Genomic DNA, 18,745 nt, shown 5'->3' on the forward strand with positions numbered 1-18,745 from the left:
TAATGTCACTGGTAACCTAGTTTCAGAAGCAGACTCTTAACGAGTGTAGTGAAACATGAAAGACTGCAGACGCTGTTTGTAGTAAAAACACACAGAAATGCTGGAGAAACTCAGCCGATCAGACTGAGCCCTTTAAATAGACATACAGCACAGTAACACACCCTTTCAGCCCACGAGTCTGTGCTGCCAAATTTATAGCCAAATTACCTCCAATCTCCGTACGTTTTGATGAAATTAGAGCCCACGGGGAGAACATACAAACTCCCTACAGACAGCGTGGGATTCGAACCCCGGTCCCAATCAGTGGCTCTGTAACAGAGTTGCGCTACGCCAACTGTACCGCCCTTCTTAAATGTATAAGCAAAAAAATCTTCCTGCATTTTACTCATGCCTCAGGCCAAAATCGTCGGTAATACATCTTATCGCCTCCCATGGACACTGCGGGATTGGCTGAGTTCCTCAAGCATTTCCGTGCGTCTTAACGCGAGAGTTACCACATCGCTGATTTCCAACCTTGACTCTCCACCAGCCTCACCGTGTCAAGATGCTTCTTTGATCAACTCCCAGACCATCCTCCTCCCCTACCCATAGCTCGTCTGGTTCAGAATCCATTCCTTTCCAATCTCTCAAGTACTTTGGGTCATTATATTTTTTTTAAATTAAAAGCAAGGTGGCGAAGGCAGCTTAAGGCACAGCAGATCGTCACATTACAACTGCTCCAAACATTGGCGAAGCCCCACCAGGAGTGTTTAGTCCTGGTCATCCTCCAGGGAGGATGTCGCTCAGTTAGAAAAGGGTGCCGAAAATGTTACCGGGACTGGTGGCCTTGAATTACCAGGCAAGGTTGAATAGGCTGCAAATTTTCTCCCTGGAGGTTGAGGGGGGGAAATCTTACAAGAAACAGGAGCAGAACTCAGCTATCTGCTCGAGCAGATAACTTGGTTGGCACGGACAAGTTAGGACGAAGGGCCTGTTTTGTGTTGTAATCCAGCACTGAACATAACTGCAGATGTTGAATAAGCGAAGAGCCCGTCTATATCAGATTTGGTTCTGTGTCAAAGGGTGATCATTCCATCCCCCACACCACCTCCCCCATTAGAAAACCAGCTGCTCAGCATATTATAGTACAATAATACCCCTAAAAAACGGAAAAACGCAACACGTCAGGCAGCATCTGTGGAGTGAAAAACGCCAGTAAAGTTTCAGCTTGAAAACTCTTATCAGAATTGGGATGTTGACAAATATAAAAGCAAGATTCTGACTTGCTTCTCTTCTTACAGCTACAAAAATCACCGTCATATCAAAACAGTCAGAACATTTTGAAATCATTAATTTGAAGCCCAAGCCTCAAGGGAATCTAAATAGCCTCGTCATGTCCAAATCGTCCAAATTCCCCCTGACCTTTGCTCTAATTAAGAGCAGAAATGCTTAAAATTACTGAACTCAAGTCAAGAAGTTATCTAGGACACGCAATAATACATGAAAAATCTGAAATACATGATCTACTTTAGCATCCGCCTGCTGTGAGGCAGACAGAGAGTCGCCATTAGTGTTGCCTGCCACTCCTCACAGTATGAGAGAAAGAGAAACAAAGGAGAATGCCATCAGAATCGCTGAGCATCCATGGATGCACCTCTAGCACTCTTGCAGCCGCACGGACTCCTGTTCGATCCATTGGCCGCCCGAGCTCCAGATCCGAACCTCCGGCACGATCAGGAAGCCTTCAGCACTCGGGGCCCTTCGGTGGGGGAGAGCCCTTTTTGCCCTCAGCGCCCTCTCGAATCATGGCTCCGATACCTGGTTTCCCCGGGAGCCAGTTTCCAGCAGCCCGTGTGGGTCCCCATATGGCAAGTCGCCCGCAGCCTTTGTGAGTCCCTCGGCCTCCAAGCCTCTTGCCGGTCTGCTGCCGTGCTCACCGTCCTATAGGGCTGTATATCATCAGTGGGATTGTAGTGCGAGCTTGTGTTATCCAACGAGATTCATTTTAAAGGTCATTGCCAAGGTATCACATCTACAAACAGAAAACTCTGCAGATACACATTTATTCATGCACATACAAATTAATATTGGAGGTCAAAGACCAAAACTACAAAGGGGAAGAGGGCCAACAACGTCCCAGTTTGGCAATGTTGTACTTAGAACAGAAGTAACGCTAGAGACAGAGCAAGGATGCAGGTACAATCCATGACAGCTAATGACAGAGCTTGTTTAGACATGTAGCCGGCACACAGAGAAGGAAAACACCATTAGTGTGAGCCGCTGTTTCAGTGCGGATGGACGTATGGAGTGCTAACTTCAACTCAGCTCCTGCATGCACTAGGACCACAAGTTCTGGCACCATGAAAGCTTTATCTGTGGATTGCTCTAGACTTCAAACACCTCCCCAGTTCAGTGGCTCCTGACATAAGCATCCTAGGTGCAAGCTGGCAGATATCCCGACCCTTCAAGTAGGAGGACGTAGATCGGAAAGTGGAGAGGAGCTGCTGGAATACTGAAGCTTGGATGCAGATTCTCTGAAGTTTGTAAGAGAGATCTTTTAACAAATTTAAACAAAGTATTTGCTTTCATTCAGAATGTATAAAACGCACAATGGAATATTAACACGATATCACGGCAGAAATAAAGCACAAACTATTCAGAAGAGAAAAAGATTAGAAAGGTAGATTGAGATCCAAGATGGCGGCAAGGGGCTCATAGGCTGATCCAAGAGCTCCCAGAGGAAAGGAGAATAAATAGATACAAGAAGATCCCCTAAAATAAAAAGACCCCAAAAAGGAAGACAACCAGGAATACGAATAGAAGAAAGAATGAAAAGGGAAAGATAAAAGATGGGAAAAAGAACAAAGAGACTGGATGGAGAGCCTGACCTGGGGCCTAGTGGGATGTCGGCGATGGTGGCAGTAACAACAGAGCCCCGAAGCTTCCAGAGAGTAAGCGACTCACCCAGGAGGGAGAGGCAGGATGGTCCCAACAAGGTTGTTTCTCAAGGGGGCCGGGGAAGGACCCAACCGAAGCAGCGAGACCACTGCCCGGCGCAGGAGACATGGGGGCTCGAGGGCGTGTGGGCCTAGTCGAGGAGGAGCTGATGGCCACAATGGCAGTACTGCTGAGCACGAATGTTTTGGGAAGCAGAGGTTGGGGGAACCGCGTAGAGGAGAAGCAGACGCGACGAGGGCGCTGTCAGGTGCGGGAGAGTCGGGTACCCAAGTCAAGGTGGAGTTAGCAGTGGAGCGAAAGACCCCACAGGCTGGAAGAAAAAGTAAAGTTGAAGACAAGGATTTACCTGGTAAGGCCACTCCAATTGGCAGGAATGAAAAGGTCAGATTTGGGCGTTGGAGGGTGTTTGAGGTGTCGGGCCTGGAGGGCTGCAGGAGAACTGTGGCCAGAGAGGATATGAAGGGAAAATAGCGTGACAGTAAGGCCTGGCAAGAAGAGGAAAAGGAAGAACGAAGGAGTAAAAGAAGGATATTACAGGGAGGTGAAAGACAGATAAAGGAAGGCAGAGGGCCAGATAAAAAGAACTTTGAAGACACTGTGTCGGGCAGGGGGCAATCAAAGAAAACTGAAAAACCTGATGGAAAGAGTATCTGAAATGGAAGAGAGAATTGAGAGGGTGGAAGAAAGATTGGATAAGAGAGAATGGAATGGATGTGTGAGAAAGATGTGGGAGAAATAGATACCTTTGAAAACATCAGCAGGAGGAATATGGTTAAAATTGTGGGGTGAAGGAGGGAGAGAGATGGTGCAGTTCCTGAAAAAGTGGATCCCAGATGTACTGGGGAAGGAACAATTTGGAAATAATCTAAGGAGAGAGTGGGCCCACTGGTTTCTAGCCCTTACCCGGGGCCAAACCAACGGCCACGCTCTATCCTGGCAAGACTCCTTCCCTACCAGGATAGAGAGATGATTTTCCAGGTGGCAGAGGTGAGTGTGAAGGCTTGTGGGGGGGGGGGGGGGGGGGAAGAAATAAGAGGGGAAGAAGGTTTTATTCTATCCAGACATGGAAATGCAGGAGGGAATTTGGCCTGGTTAAAAAGAGCTTTAAATAAAAAGGAATAGAGTTTCCCCTCCTTCACCCGCCAACACTGAAGATAATGAGGGCGGGAGGGGAAAGAAAGTTTTTTTTAAGGATCCAAGAGAGGCCATGGACTTTGTAAGAACCCTGGCACCGCTTCAGGATTAAATGTAAATGTAAATAAGGCAGAAAGAGGGAATCACGGGAAAGATGGACTGTAAATATTGTAATTGTGAGGAATACGAGGGGGATAGGGTTTTTTTTTCATAATATTAATGTTTAAAAGATGAATGTACATTAGAAGTAAGAATGAATACGGGGAACTCAAGGTAAGGGAGGGAGGTACAAGTGGTAGACGGGTGCATTGGGCACGTCTCTAAATGGCAGAGGGATTGGCACCAATAGCTGGGTTATTGATACCCGGGGTGGGGGGGGGGAGAAGATAAACTGGGAGGTAAGAGGAGGGGGTAATATATGGGGTAATTTAAATGTTGATACTTTCTGTTGTACAAGGGTGGGGGGGAATAAATACAGACACTGCACGTTACATGAATGTTAAAAAAATTTATAATATTTGACGAGTTTAAGAAAATTAAAATATTGAAAAAAATTAAAAATAAAGAGATACAAATGGAAAAATGTGAAAAAAATTTTTTTGACTAGATTAGGGAGTAGGGAACATATACAAATTGAACAGTGCCCACTGTTATTATAATTTTTTTTTTACTCAGAGCACGGGAATAAATTCCCAATGTCAGCTCAAAGAGATTTGAAAACTGTCCAAAGAATAAAAATTTCTTCAGATAAAATAACTAAATGACTCCTGGGATTGATAACAACACAAGTTGTCTTACGCAGAGCACAGCTCACTTGGAAAGTTCTCACCTACGCAGTCCAGAAATGTATCCAACTTTTATCTCGACAAATACCAGGTAGTCAGCATGTGTCTCGCACACCAACCATCTATGACAAAAGTGGGATTGCTTAGCAACATTCTTCCATTAACACACAATAGACAATCACAGTCTTGAGTGTTCTATTCTGTTCAGTTGAATTAATTGGTCCACGGTTAGGAACTGATGCTTTACAGCAGGCTTAGCTCTTTTAATTGTATAGCAAAGGCATTTAACCTTGGATTTAATCTTGGTAATGTGTTGGATAAACTCAGCAGATCACGCAGCATCCATCGGAATGTTTCGGGCCTGGGCCCTGCCTCAGGACTAAGAGAGAAAGCAGGCAGCCACCTGAATCCAAAAGGTGGAGGGTGAGGGGAGGAAGGAGAAGGAGGGAAGGTCCATAGGTGAGAGGCTAGAGAGAACAAAGCTGAAGTGATACAGGGAGAGAGGGCCTTTCGCAAATTGGAGGAACACTTTGCACTCTCCAACCAGATGCAGTCTCCAATTTCCATAAACCCCCTCCTCCATGTTTCCCTCTCCCTTCCCCTGTCTCCTTTCTTCCCGCCCCCCCACACTCATCCCTCTCCTATCAGAGAGCTACCCTCTGCCCTCAAAGCACAGCCTGTTTGCATGCTGTACCACTCCACAGTATTTCAGCTGTTAGGCAGTCTTTGGTTAATGGTACTAAAATTAGTTCTCTCCACACCACACCCTGCCCCCAAAAATCGAGCAGAGGGTACACAAGCTTGAAAACACAAATGTCCAGAATCAGTGTGGATGGTCATTTTTCAATCCCCTTCATCCAGGCCCAGGGTGGTCTATTCTTCATCAATCATACCATAAAGGTTGGAGAACTCATTCACTTCTGTTTCCCCTGTACCGTACCGCTTCATTACACACAAGCTTGATAGAAAATCCATCACCCCGTAGGAATCCTGGAGTTCCTCGAACATATCCAAAAAACAAATCTCATTGCTCAAATTAATCCATCTTCAGGTTAGGCTGGGGTCATCCAGCAACAAAGGTCAAACCGTTATCACATTGCTCCGATTACATTCTTGGTTATGACATTGTTTAGGGATTACTTCTACATCAGCTCTTAAATGGACCTCACACTATTTTTAACTGTACTTCCCTCTATAACCTTCATAGCGTTTTTTTTAAATTAGACATACAGCACAGTAACAGGTCCTTTCGGCCCATGAGCCTGTACCCCCCAAATACACTCAAATGGCCTACAACCCATAGAACATTACAGCACAGAAACAGGCCCCTTCAGATCTCCTACTCCATGCTAAACCATTTTTTTTTTTACTAGTCCCTCTGACCTGCACCCAGTCCATAGCCCTCCCGTCCATGTATCTGTCCAAAATCCTCTTAAATGTTAAAATTGAGCCCATATTAACCACTTCCGCTGGCAGCTCATTCCATACTTCTACCACTCTCTGTGTAAAGAAGTTCCTCCTTATGTTCCCCCTAAACTTCTCCCTTTTCACCCTTAACCTCTGGTTTGTATCTCACCTCCCCTCAGTGGAAAAAGCTGACCTACATTTACTCTGTCTGTCCCCCTCATAATTATAAATACTTCTATCAAATCTCCCCTCATTCTTCTACACTCCAGGGAATAAAGCCCTTTCCCAGTAACTCAGTTCCTGAAGTTCCAAAAGCTCTCTTTACAATCCTATCCACCTGTGACGCCACTTTCAGTGAACGATGTTTCGGTGTTCCAAGATCCCTCTGTTCTACCGCACTCCTCAGTGCCCGACCATTCACCATGTACGCCCTTTCTTGGTTTGTCCTTCCAAAATGCAACACCTCACACTTGCCTCCATTAAATTCCATCTGCCACTTTCAGCCCATTTTCCCAGCTGGTCCAGATCCCTCTACAAGCTTTGAAAACCTTCTTCACCGTCCACAACGCCTCCGATCTTAGTGTCATCTACAAACTTGCTGATCCAATTTACCACATTAATGGTATATTTCGAATGGAGGGAGGAAACCGGAGGCCCCGGGGAAACCCACGCAGACACGAGGAGAATGTACAAACTCAAACACCAGTTCTGATCGTTGACGATGTAACAGTGTCGCGCTAACCGCTACAACAACCATGCTGCCCATTGTAATACTATATCCTGCACTATTTGACATATTACAACACTACACCACGCACTATTATTTTTTTTATTAATGAACATTTATGATTCTACTACCTCATGTCGGAGTTGACTTGCCTGTATAGGGGACATAACCAAGGTTTGTATTGAATGCCAGTCCACTTGGCCATGAATAATTCAAATTCACTCTCACTGTGATCAAGTCATCCAGGAAGAATATATGACAGAAATGCCAATCACAACATCCAACCAGTTGATCACAGTGGAAACATCGCAGGTGGAGAAGAGCGTCGAGAAGCCCCGAGATAGAATCAGCCCTCCAACGTAAACGCCTGGTGAAGGTTCAGAGAACTGATCCTCTGTTGTAGCGGAGAGCCCTGGGGAAAACGCTGGTCACGTTCAGCAGACAGAGAGAGAAAGGCCCTCACAGCAGATGTGACTGTTTGAAGTACTTGCCACCAAACAAAAAAGGGGCCCCTGAGGAAACCAGGTCAAACGAGGAGCCGATCTTCAGAGAACCAGGTCAGTCATTGCGGCTCAATTAGCTGCAGTCTGAGAAGACAGAACACTCATCCACAGCCATTTGATGGTTCACACCTCAATAAAGCGGGAGGATTTTCACAACATTTTGGGTGGGGAACATGTCAGCCGACAAGGAAACAGTCATGATGAGATGACACAAGAATCAATCAGTTCTGTTTTCTCAACACCTAATGATATAAATTTAAATTAACTTTACATTTTAAATTTAGACATGCAACACAGTAACAGGTCCTTTTGGCCCACTTACACCCAATTGACCTCCAACCCCATTGAAGGGTGGGAGAAAACCAGAGCCCCCGGGGGAAACCCACACAGACATGGGGAGAACGTACAAATTCCTTACAGACAGCGTGGGATTCGAACCCAGGTCCCGATCGCTAGTGCTGTAAACCACTACCCTTAAATGTGATGAGAATTTATACAGGTTGAGTACCCCTTATCCAAAAATCTAAAATCCAAAATGTTTTCAGTGCCGACATGTCGTCACAAGTGGAAAATTCCACACCTGACCTCACTTGCCTACGTGGGCCTCCGACTCTTGGTTGGCCGGTTTGTTACCAAGTTATATATATATATATATATGTATATGGTGAAACACCGCATTATAGCCCACTCAAGTTTAAAAAGGCGATTTTACCTTTTATGGTGACACCCTACAATGCGGATCTCGTGGAGCCTTTATACAAAGCTGAGTCGGGAGCTACCTTCCAGAGCTGAAGGAGGCGGGGCAAGAGGTGCAGTAGCACCACTCACCACCGTGACATCAAACTTGCCCGCCGAGAAGGGAAAGTGGCCTATACTCAAAAATGGCGACCGAAGAGCAGGCAAGAACACTATGCAAGCAGTCTTGGGACTCGGGCAGATCTCCTGTGCAACGCCATAGCCTCTATTAACCACGTTTTTAAAATTCGCACTCCCAAGTTGCGGGCTGACGGCATCATCGCAACACCACAAGCCATCTCAGGGGCTTTCCTTTTACGGAGGAGGTGGCGTAACTTCACTCCACCTCTAAGTGTACCCCCCGCCAAGCAGATAGAAGCTGGAGTGAGTTCGAGCAGCCAATCTGTCTTCAGACCTTTTATAGAGGTAAGTTCAGTGATGAACAGAAGTTAATGAAAGAGAGAAAAGCCCTGCATAAAGCTCAAAGTGAAGATCTGGATCGTGTATTGAAAGAGTGGACCTGTCAGTGTCACAGTGAACACAAGCCACTTAATGGTACATTAATCATGAAACAAGCAAAGGTCTACAGCCTTGGCGTTATTGCCCCAGAAGAACACTGGCTAGAACTGATGAGACAGCCCCTACAGAAATTAAGGGCAGAATAAAATCCAGTGTATTGTAACCTTTTGAGCAAAGCACAGCATCATGTGGAGCCTGAAAGCTTGCTGTTTGTTTGTTGTTTAACAGGTGAAATAGGGATTCTGCTGACGCTACTGTGCTTCTTAGTTACCCTGAACACATTATTCCAAAATCCGAAAAATAAAATCCAAAATCTGAAACACTCCTGGTCCCATGCATTTCGGAGAAGGGGGACTCGACCTGTACACCAGCACAAATGCACCAGAATTCTTACATCCTGCAGCCACACAGGTAAGTAAGATGCACCGACTACAGTGCAAATTAAATTACCACGAGACAGAAAAAGACATTATGAATACAAAAGGGTAAAGATACACTGATGCAGTTAAAGTTTCTACCGTTCAGACAGATTGGTTGGTGGCCCTGGAGTAACTCATGATTAAGGTGGCTCAGTGAGTTCAAGAGCCCGATTGGAAATAAAATGTTCCACAGACTCTACAGCAGTGATTCTCAACCTTTTTCTTTTCACTCACATACCACTTTAACTATTCCCTATGCCATCCCTTAATGAGGGATTACTTAAGGTGGTATGAGTGGAAAGAGAACCACTGCTCTACAAGGATTAGCAGAAATTTATTTGTAAAATGTTAAATATTTTGTTTGGGGGTGGGAGGTGATGGGAGATCCGGCTCGGAGCAAGTCAAGTCTAAATGTAATACGGTTGTACAACCCGACGAAACAGTGTTCTCCAGACTTCGGTGCAAAATATGCAAACACACGACCAGACATAACATACATACAGACAAACAATACATATGCAGGACAAATATTCATTTATACAAATGAATATTGTTCCATGAATATACAAGTCTCAGAGGGTTGGTGCGAGCCGTTCCTTTGGTTGTTCAGCATTCTCACTGCCTGTGGGAAGAAGCTGTTCCTCAGCCTGGTGGTGCTGGCTCTAATCCTCCTGCATCTCTTCCCCGACAGAGAAATGCTGTGTGCAGGGGGAAGGGGCCCTCAATAATTTTGTGCGCCCTCTTTAGGAAATTATCCTGGTAAATCACATCAATTTGGGGGGCTGGGGCGGGGGGGGGGGTGGGATGTAGGGAGACTCCAGTGATCCACGCTGCCACTCTTATGGTTCTGTGGATTGACCTCCAGAGGTGGAACTGGGGATGGGAGGTGCAACTGGCATCAGAAGTGGCAGGAGATCTGGCCCGGAGCAGAACTGGGATGGGAGGTGGAAATGGTGGGGTGCACTCAGTGGAACAGAGGAGATGAACTTCCAGTCTTCGGTGGTTATTAGGAATCAAGCAGAGGGCAGAGTATAGGAGAGCTCCAGGGCAAGAGAGGCCAAAGGGATAATGAACACTTTGGGTTGAGACCTTTGTTAGTTGAAGGTGTGCCAGCTTCCTGAAACAGTGTGCCTTTCCCAGCTCAATTCTCTGCACTCAGGAACAATTGGGAGATTATTCCATCGGCTGGCTGGAAAACCTGCAGTCATGTGGAGAATTGTTATTGCAAAACAGAGTCAAGCTTAGTCAAAGAGGCTATTCTCAAAAACCGTTTGTGCACAAAGTTGACTTTGTCAAAAAGAAAAAAATAGTCTATTTCGCCACACATCGTTCACCATCAGCCAACCCAAAACAGCGTTGGGAGAAACCTATCCACTTGCGGTCCAAGAAGGTAATTAGAGACTGCAATGCATTACCTCAAGTTTCCAGCTAAATGTGATGCCACTTAAAGGACTTGGATAGAAAATTGTACTCGTGTGCTTTTGGGCCCACACAGGTTCTGTAGGCCTTCAAAGCCCATGAAGTGGTTTATGGAGAACAATCTAAAAGGGTGATGAAGAGGCTGGGGAATACAAAAAATCAGCAACTGTCAAGATAATCCAACACGATTCTGGCAACCACGCCTTATGGACTGGAGGACATGACTCGCGAGGCAAGGTTAGCAGAGCTGGGGCTTTTCTCTTTGGATTGATGAAGGATGGGAGGCAACTTAATTGGAGATTAAGAGAGGCACAGATAGGGTGGACAACCAGCACCTTTCTTCCCCCAGGGCGAGATTGGCCAACACCAGAGAGCATCTGTACAAGGTGAGGGGAGGAAGGTTTAGTGAAGGGGTCAGAGACAAGTATTTTTCCCCCCCCCACACAGAGTAAGTGGGTGCCTGGAATGCATGGCCAGAGGTGGCGGTGGAGGTTGCTACAACAAGGACGCTGAAAGACTGAACTCAGAAGTGTTCAAGGCTACGTTCCCTACTTTTTATCTCATCTGCCTGTGGAATCAATTTCCCTGCTTCTATCTTATCTAGACCTTTGATAACTTTATTTTTCCTCACCACTCCAATGACATGGACACACAGGGCATCAGTAAACAGAGGATGAGATGTACTGAGGCAGAAAAGTTCTGCGCAAGATACCCCAACAATAGCCTAAATGCACAGAAACATTGCAGACATTCAGATCGTCCAGCACCCGTAGGAAGTCAAAGACAATCAACATTTCAAGCCCGAGCATGTCATCAGGAACATGAAAAAACAGATGCCTGAATAAAAAGGGGAGAGGGGAAGGAGCGAGGGAGGGTAAGGGGAGGAGCACTGGCTAACAGGCAAGATGTAGAAGCAGGGGGAGCAGTAGCGGAGAAGTAATAGGGGGAGAGGGCCAAGAAGGGTAGCTATGTGATAGGAGAGGGAATGGATGGAGGTGGGGAGCTGGAGGAAAGGAGACAGAGGAGGTAGAGATGAGAGAAACCAGGGAAGGGGAGGGGGGTTAACTGAAATTGGAGGTCAATATTGATCCTGTCTGGTTGGAGGCTACAGAGACGGAATACTAAGTGTTTTTTCCCTCCAGTTTTCAGGTGGCCTCGATTTGGTAGTGAACCAGGGCCATGGGCAGATATGTTGGCACGGCAATGTTTGTGTGAAATCAAAATGGTTGGCCACTGGGAATTCCTCGCTGTTACTGCGGACAGAGCAAAGGTGCTCAACTAAACAACCTTCCAAGTCTGCATCCAGTCTCATGGATGTAGAGGAGGCCACACCAGATGCAGTAGACAACCCCTACTGATTCAAAGAGTTGCTTCTCTTGGAAGGGCTGTTTGGGGCCCCAAATGGTGCTAAGGGAGGAGATGTGGGCGCAAGAGGGCATTTTAAATTACCTCAATATGAGACAGAAAAGATAATAAATATAACAGAATAAATAAATATTTACAATTGCAATTTGTGAAAATATAAGATGGTGCACCAAAGGGAAATCTGAATGTATATTTAAGCTTGGTTTCCCCTCTAGTTTATTATCTGAAGGAGTGGCCTGTGAAGCTGGAACCACACTTGTGATGTCCTACGAAAGCAGCCTCTCCCCTCAAAGACACCACCCCACTCCCCAACCCAGGCCATGCCCGCTTCACTCTGCTACCATTGGGGGAAAAGGTACAGGAGCCTAAAGATGAGCGCTCAGCGGCACAAGGACCGCTTCTTCCCCGCTGCCATCAGATTCCTGAACGATCAATGAATGAAAGACACTGCCTCACTTTGTCTTTTTCTTACATTATTTTTATTTATTTTGTAAGGTGGTTTTGGAGCTGCCGCAAAACAATGAATTTTGTGACACGTTCACGACAATAAATTCTGATTCTGACGCGACAGGTGAACAGATTAACTGGGAAGAGGTGCATTGTTTTGCAAGGATCAGATTGAACAGCAAGAACATTTTCCACAAAGAGTACTTTTTAAAAAAAATAAAATTACTAAATTTATTCTCAGAAAAGTAGTGGTTCATAGCTTGCTCAAAAAAGCAGGGAGTGGAATATTGACAGAGGTATGGACATCTTTGAATAACAATAACTCATTAAACCTCTTCAACAATATCTATAAACAATGGACAATTTTGTAATAATGGTAAGATACATTGACTGGAACATCATGAAAATTTTATTTTAAACAGAGCCTCGGTTGATAAGAATCTCGTGACATGATTCGAAAGTTCACTTCATGAGAAAACTGAAGCGGGCAAGGTTTCCAGCCATCATTATGTCAACCTTCTATAGAAGCTCCATCAAGAGCGTCCTGCCTGACTGCATCACAGTGTGATACGGCTGTTGCAGAGAAATGGATCAGAGGTCAATCCGCAGGACCTTAAGAGTGGCAGAGAGGATCACAGGAGTTTACCTCCAACCCCCCACCACGTGATCTACTGGGATCGTTGTCTGAAGAGGGCGAGCAAAATCATTGAGGTCACCCTGCACACAGCCTCTTTCACCTGCTCACCAACGTGGAGATGCAGGAGGATCAGAGCCAGCACCCCCAGGCTGAGGAACAGCTTCTTCCCACAGGCAGTGAGAATGATGAACGACCAAAGCCCACGCTGACCCTCTGAGACTCATTTGTACAAAATTTATTTATATCGATAAAATATTTGTTCTGCATATGTATTGCTTGTCTGTACGCGTTACGTCTGGTTGTGTGTCTGCGTGTTTTGCACCATGGACCAGAGAACACAGTTTCATCGGGTTGTGCTCGTACAATAAATTTAACCTGAAAGAGCAACAGGAGGATTTTCTTTCTTACCCTGGCCTGTTGTCAAGGGGGTCTGACCTGGTCATTGTCTAGTGTCTGTGGCAGCTTGCTGAGCTGACATTGTCAGCCATGTTTGCTAGTTTGATACAAGGACATGGCTACTCTCAAAAGGGCACCCGTTCTGGAAATCCAAAAAGTACAAACGTCATGGGTGGGCACCCTCAAGAGGTCAGGCAGCGTCCATGCAAGCAGGAACACAGTTCAGACTCTCACGGTTGAGATAAAGTGGTTTCAGTCACAGAGAAAGCGGGGAATGAGAAGAGCTGAGAGTGAAGGAGAAGAGGAGGGTCTGTGACAGGGTGGAGAGATGGAGTGACAGCGATGCCTGCAGAGAGAGGAAGTTCCCCACCCTCATTGACTCTCCTTCCCACTCTCGTTGCCTCTCCCTCGCTTCTTGAAACTTTTTGAATTTTAGCCATTCTCATCCATCGACTTGACACTGTGGGATGAAGGGCCTTTTCCAGTTCAGCAGGACTTGCCAACCCATGAGCCCGTCCCGTCCAAACACCCCCAATTAACCTCCAACCCTCACACATTTTGCAGGGCAGGGAGGAAACCGGGCAGAGCACCTGGAGGAAGCCGCGCAGCCACAGGGGAAAAGGTGCAAACTCCTTACAGACAGCACTCGATTTGAAGCCAGGTCACCAGCGCAGAAATAGCATTGCAGTGACAATGCCTTTCAAACATCATGTTCAAATCCCCAACAGTTTCCAGGCCATCTCACAACAGTTTGGGGACGGGAAATCCGCCCCAGCCAAATTCACAGCCAAAAGACCTCTGGGATACAGAAGAAAAAATATCCTCACAAACAAAATAAACTCTTTCCTTCTCAGCCCTTGCAACGGCTGAAGCAGCTTGAAGTTACAGAACATAGAGATGTGGAATGCAGTCTCGGGGAGAGATCCCCTCCCTCTCTATATCGTGGGGGTTGCCCGTATAGCACGGTCATGTTTCTTTCCTTGTTATCACACTTCCAATTCATGGGTTTTGCTGTGAACACGGCCTATTGATTTTAGCCTTCTTTTCCCAACTGGCTATATTACAAACAGCATATAAATAATTAATGTTTGCAATATGATAACAGGAAGCAAGGTGACACACCGGGTAGTGATGGCGAATTGCTAACATATCATTTGATTAAACCTGTTAAAGAACCCAATCTGCTGTGGTACATTCCAGTTTCCTGGAAAGAGCTGATAATCTCCTGCTTTAAAAAAAAATTCTGCTGCAATTTATTTCCTGTTCAGGTACATGCTCCAGCCTGCATTCTCCAACACTGTTGAGTTCAGGTGCAAGATCTCTGGCTGTACACAATCTGAACAAAGGCGATTGGGTTTAGCATTTTCAACTCAGAACATCCCAGAGCGAAGGTGGACGGAGCATCCGATACCGCAACGCAAGCCTCTCCAAGAAGGAGAAAGGTGAGGATGTTTCCCTATTCTTTACATACCAGGCAAACAACTACTCAAAGGTCGATGGGCTAGCGTGCGTCTTGCGGCCGACGAACTCACACAGGCTGCGGGCTGCTGAAGGCTGGGTCATGGGAGCTAGGTATCGGAACTGAGATTCGAGAGGGTGCTGTGGGCAAGAAGGGCTGCAGATGTTATGGGCTTCCTGATCATATTTGGGGTCTGGATCTGGAGTTAGGGTAGCCAATGGTTTGAGATGGAGTCTGTATGGCTACAGACCCTGCAGGAGCGCTGGAGGCAAATCCACAGACACTCATCATCTCTGAAGGGACTCTCAACTTTTAAAAAAATTCAGACATGCAGCACGGCCACGGGCCATTTCAGCTCACGAGTCTGTGCTGCCCAATCTACACCTGATTGGCCTACACTCCCGGTATGTTTCTAAAGGTGGGCTGGGGAAAACCCATGCAGACATGAGGAGAACGTACAAACTCCTTACAGATAGCGCAGGATTCGAACCCCAGCCCCGATCGCTGGCACTGTAACAGCGTGGCACTAACCCCTACACCAACTGTGCCTCCCTTAAAAAACTTCTCTTTCTCCTATCATTAGGGGTGCCAGGCAATGCTCACGGTGACACTTTGCCTTACAGCAGAGAAAAGGTGAAGAGTATCATGCATAGGACATTTTTAATGTATAATTAGGTGACAGTAAAAGGAACCTTTATCTAGCACCCAAGTCTGGAATTCCTTTCCTTAACCTCTCTGCATCTCCCCCCCCTTTCCTTTCATCCCTAAACTGGACAACAATGCCATCTAAAGTCTCAAAGAGGTGCCAATTTCAGAAACAGAATTTATTTTCATGAATGTTGTACAAATGACCTGTTTCTATGCTGTATATATGGTTATAAATTTCATTCTTTTGAGACACCATCACAGGTGCAAATATTGCCACAAATTGCATTTGCAATAAATACATTTGTGCAAAAAGAGAAGGTGAGGTCACGTCCGTGGCTCATCGCCCGCTCACAAATCTGATAGCGGAGGGGAAGACGCTGGTTTTCTGCCATTGGATGCTCATCGTTGAGACTCCTGTATCTCCTTCCTGATGGTAGCAGTGAGGGTGATGCCTGAGTGGTGAGGGTCCTTGAGGATAGAGGCTGCTTTCTTGGATGTCCTTGATGAGAGTGAAGACGGATGCCTATGATGGGGCTGGTCGTTTACAACTCTCTGCAGTCTTTTCCTGCCCCGTGCATTGGCACCTCTGTACTAAACAGCGATGGAACTGATTAGAATACTCTCCACGGCACACCTGTGGGAATTTGAAAGTCTTTGATGACATGCTAAATCTCTCCAAACTCCTCACAAAGTATAGCCTCAGGTGAGCCTTCTTTGTGACTGCAATGACACGGAGTCCACAAGACAGATCGCCAGAGATGTTGACACCCAGGAATTTGAAGCCCTTTACCTTCTCCAATTCTGACTCCTCAATGAGAACAGGATTTCCCCCCTCCTGAAGTCCACAATCAGCTCCTTGATTTTGCTGATGTGAAGCGCAAGGTTGTTGTGGTGACACCACTCAACGAGCTGATCTATTTTCCTTTTGTAGGCTTCCACTTCGCTGTTTGTGATTTCTGCCGATGGATGTGGCGTCATTGGCAAATTTGGAGATGGGATTTGGATTGTGCCTGGTCCCAATCATGGGTGTAGAATGAGTAGAGCATTCTTAGAGCTAGGTATGCATCCTTGGGGGGGGGGGGGGGGGCCTGCATTGATTGTCAGTGAGGAGGAGACATTCTTTCTGATTTGTACTGACTGTGGTCTTCCAATGGGGAAGTCAAGGATCCTGTTGAGGGATTGGGGGGGGGGGGGGGGGGGGAGGGGGAGTTGCAGAGGCCAGGGTTTTGGAATTTGGTTGACCAGTCCTGAGGGGATGATGGTGTGGAAAGTCAATGAAGAGTAGCTGGATGTATGTGTTGCTGTTGTCCGGGTGATCCAGAGCCAGTGATATTGCATGAGCTGTGGAGTGATTGCGACACAGGCGAATTGCAGTGGGTCCAGATCTTTACTTGGATAAGAGTCATTTTTTCCCCCAAACAATTGTACAAACAAATCTTCATCTGGCCTTGCATAATCCAACCAGAATGATTTGAAGCTCGGAGGAGTTATTTCTGGTTTTCTGAACAATATTTATCCTACAATCCATCAGATAAAAGCAGATTATCTGCCTTGCAAAGCTTGTTATGACTCAGTTCCTCATTGCCTGAATTGTTCTTTAAGGTGTTATTGCAAAGTTCTGAAAGGCTCAATATAAACACGTCCCTCCTGTTGACACCTCCCTCCAGCAGTGCCGTGTGCGGACTGTGACCCGTGTTACCATCTTGGGCTGATCCACTTCCGGCGTCATTTTCGGTAGCCGAGAATAGAACATCTGGAACAGGAGTACAAAGACACGGGATGATGTCACATCTTCTGGACTCCACTGTGTGCAATCCATGGGGGTAGCCACCTTCGCAATCTCCTGGCTGGCTATCATGCCGGCCGCTGGCCCAATCATACAACAGCAGAGACTCAGACAGTGAGCTGACATTAGCAAATTTTGTTTGATAGATCATCCTGGAATCATTTTATGATGCCAACTTTTCAATATCTTTCTTTGGCTTGGCTTCGCGGACGAAGATTTATGGAGGGGGTAAATGTCCACGTCAGCTGCAAGCTCGGTTGTGGCTGACAAGTCCGATGCGGGACAGGCAGACACGGTTGCAGCGGTTGCAGGGGAAAATTGGTTGGTTGGGGTTGGGCTTTGGGTTTTTCCTCCTTTGCCTTTTGTCAGTGAGGTGGGCTCTGCGGTCTTCTTCAAAGGAGGTTGCTGCCCGCCAAACTGTGAGGCGCCAAGATGCACGGTTTGAGGCGATATCAGCCCACTTGCGGTGCTCAATATGGCAGGCACCAAGAGATTTCTTTAGGCAGTCCTTGTACCTTTTCTTTGGTGCACCTCTGTCACGGTGGCCAGTGGAGAGCTCGCCATATAACACTATCTTGGGAAGGCGATGGTCCTCCATTCTGGAGACGTGACCCACCCAGCGCAGCTGGATCTTCAGCAGCGTGGACTCGATGCTGTCGACCTCTGCCATCTTGAGTACTTCGACGTTAGGGATGAAAGCACTCCAATGAATGTTGAGGATGGAGCGGAGACAACGCTGGTGGAAGCATTCTAGGAGCCGTAGGTGATGCCGGTAGAGGACCCATGATTCGGAGCTGAACAGGAGTTTGAGTATGACAACGGCTCTGTATACGCTCATCTTTGTGAGGTTTTTCAGTTGGTTGTTTTTCCAGACTCTTTTGTGTAGTCTTCCAAAGGCGCTATTTGCCTTGGCGAGTCTGTTGTCTATCTCGTTGTCGATCCTTGCAACTGATGAAATGGTGCAGCCGAGATAGGTAAACTGGTTGACCGTTTTGAGTTTTGTGTGCCCGATGGAGATGTGGGGGGGGCTGGTAGTCATGGTGGGGAACTGGCTGATGGAGGACCTCAGTTTTCTTCAGGCTGACTTCCAGGCCAAACATTTTGACAGTTTCCGCAAAACAGGACGTCAAGCGCTGAAGAGCTGGCTCTGAATGGGCAACTAAAGCGGCATCGTCTGCAAAGAGTAGTTCACGGACAAGTTTCTCTTGTGTCTTGGTGTGAGCTTGCAGGCGCCTCAGATTGAAGAGACTGCTATCCGTGCAGTACCGGATGTAAACAGCGTCTTCATTGTTGAGGTCTTTCATGGCTTGGTTCAGCATCATGCTGAAGAAGATTGAAAAGAGGGTTGGTGCGAGAACACAGCCTTGCTTCACGCCATTGTTAATGGAGAAGGGTTCAGAGAGCTCATTGCTGTATCTGACC

The 18,745-nt window shown here is 46.5% G+C and overlaps 1 protein-coding gene across 3 annotated transcripts in view; it reads right to left on the reverse strand.

Moving 5' to 3' along the window:
* Nucleotides 1–18,745, reverse strand: part of LOC138765193 (solute carrier family 45 member 3) — a 139,102-nt gene that overhangs the window by 84,841 nt on the left and 35,516 nt on the right. Inside the window, exon 1 of one of the 3 annotated variants that reach the window (XM_069942122.1) lies at nt 4,901–4,979. The exons of the other annotated variants lie outside the window; for them this stretch is intronic. The gene's annotated coding sequence lies outside the window, so the exon portion shown is untranslated. Of the gene's footprint in view, nt 1–4,900; nt 4,980–18,745 lie in introns of those variants that run through there. 3 annotated transcript variants of the gene reach the window in all.

Source organism: Narcine bancroftii, chromosome 5 (genome assembly GCF_036971445.1).
Source record: "Narcine bancroftii isolate sNarBan1 chromosome 5, sNarBan1.hap1, whole genome shotgun sequence".
In the NCBI taxonomy this organism is placed as follows: Eukaryota; Metazoa; Chordata; class Chondrichthyes; order Torpediniformes; family Narcinidae; genus Narcine; species Narcine bancroftii.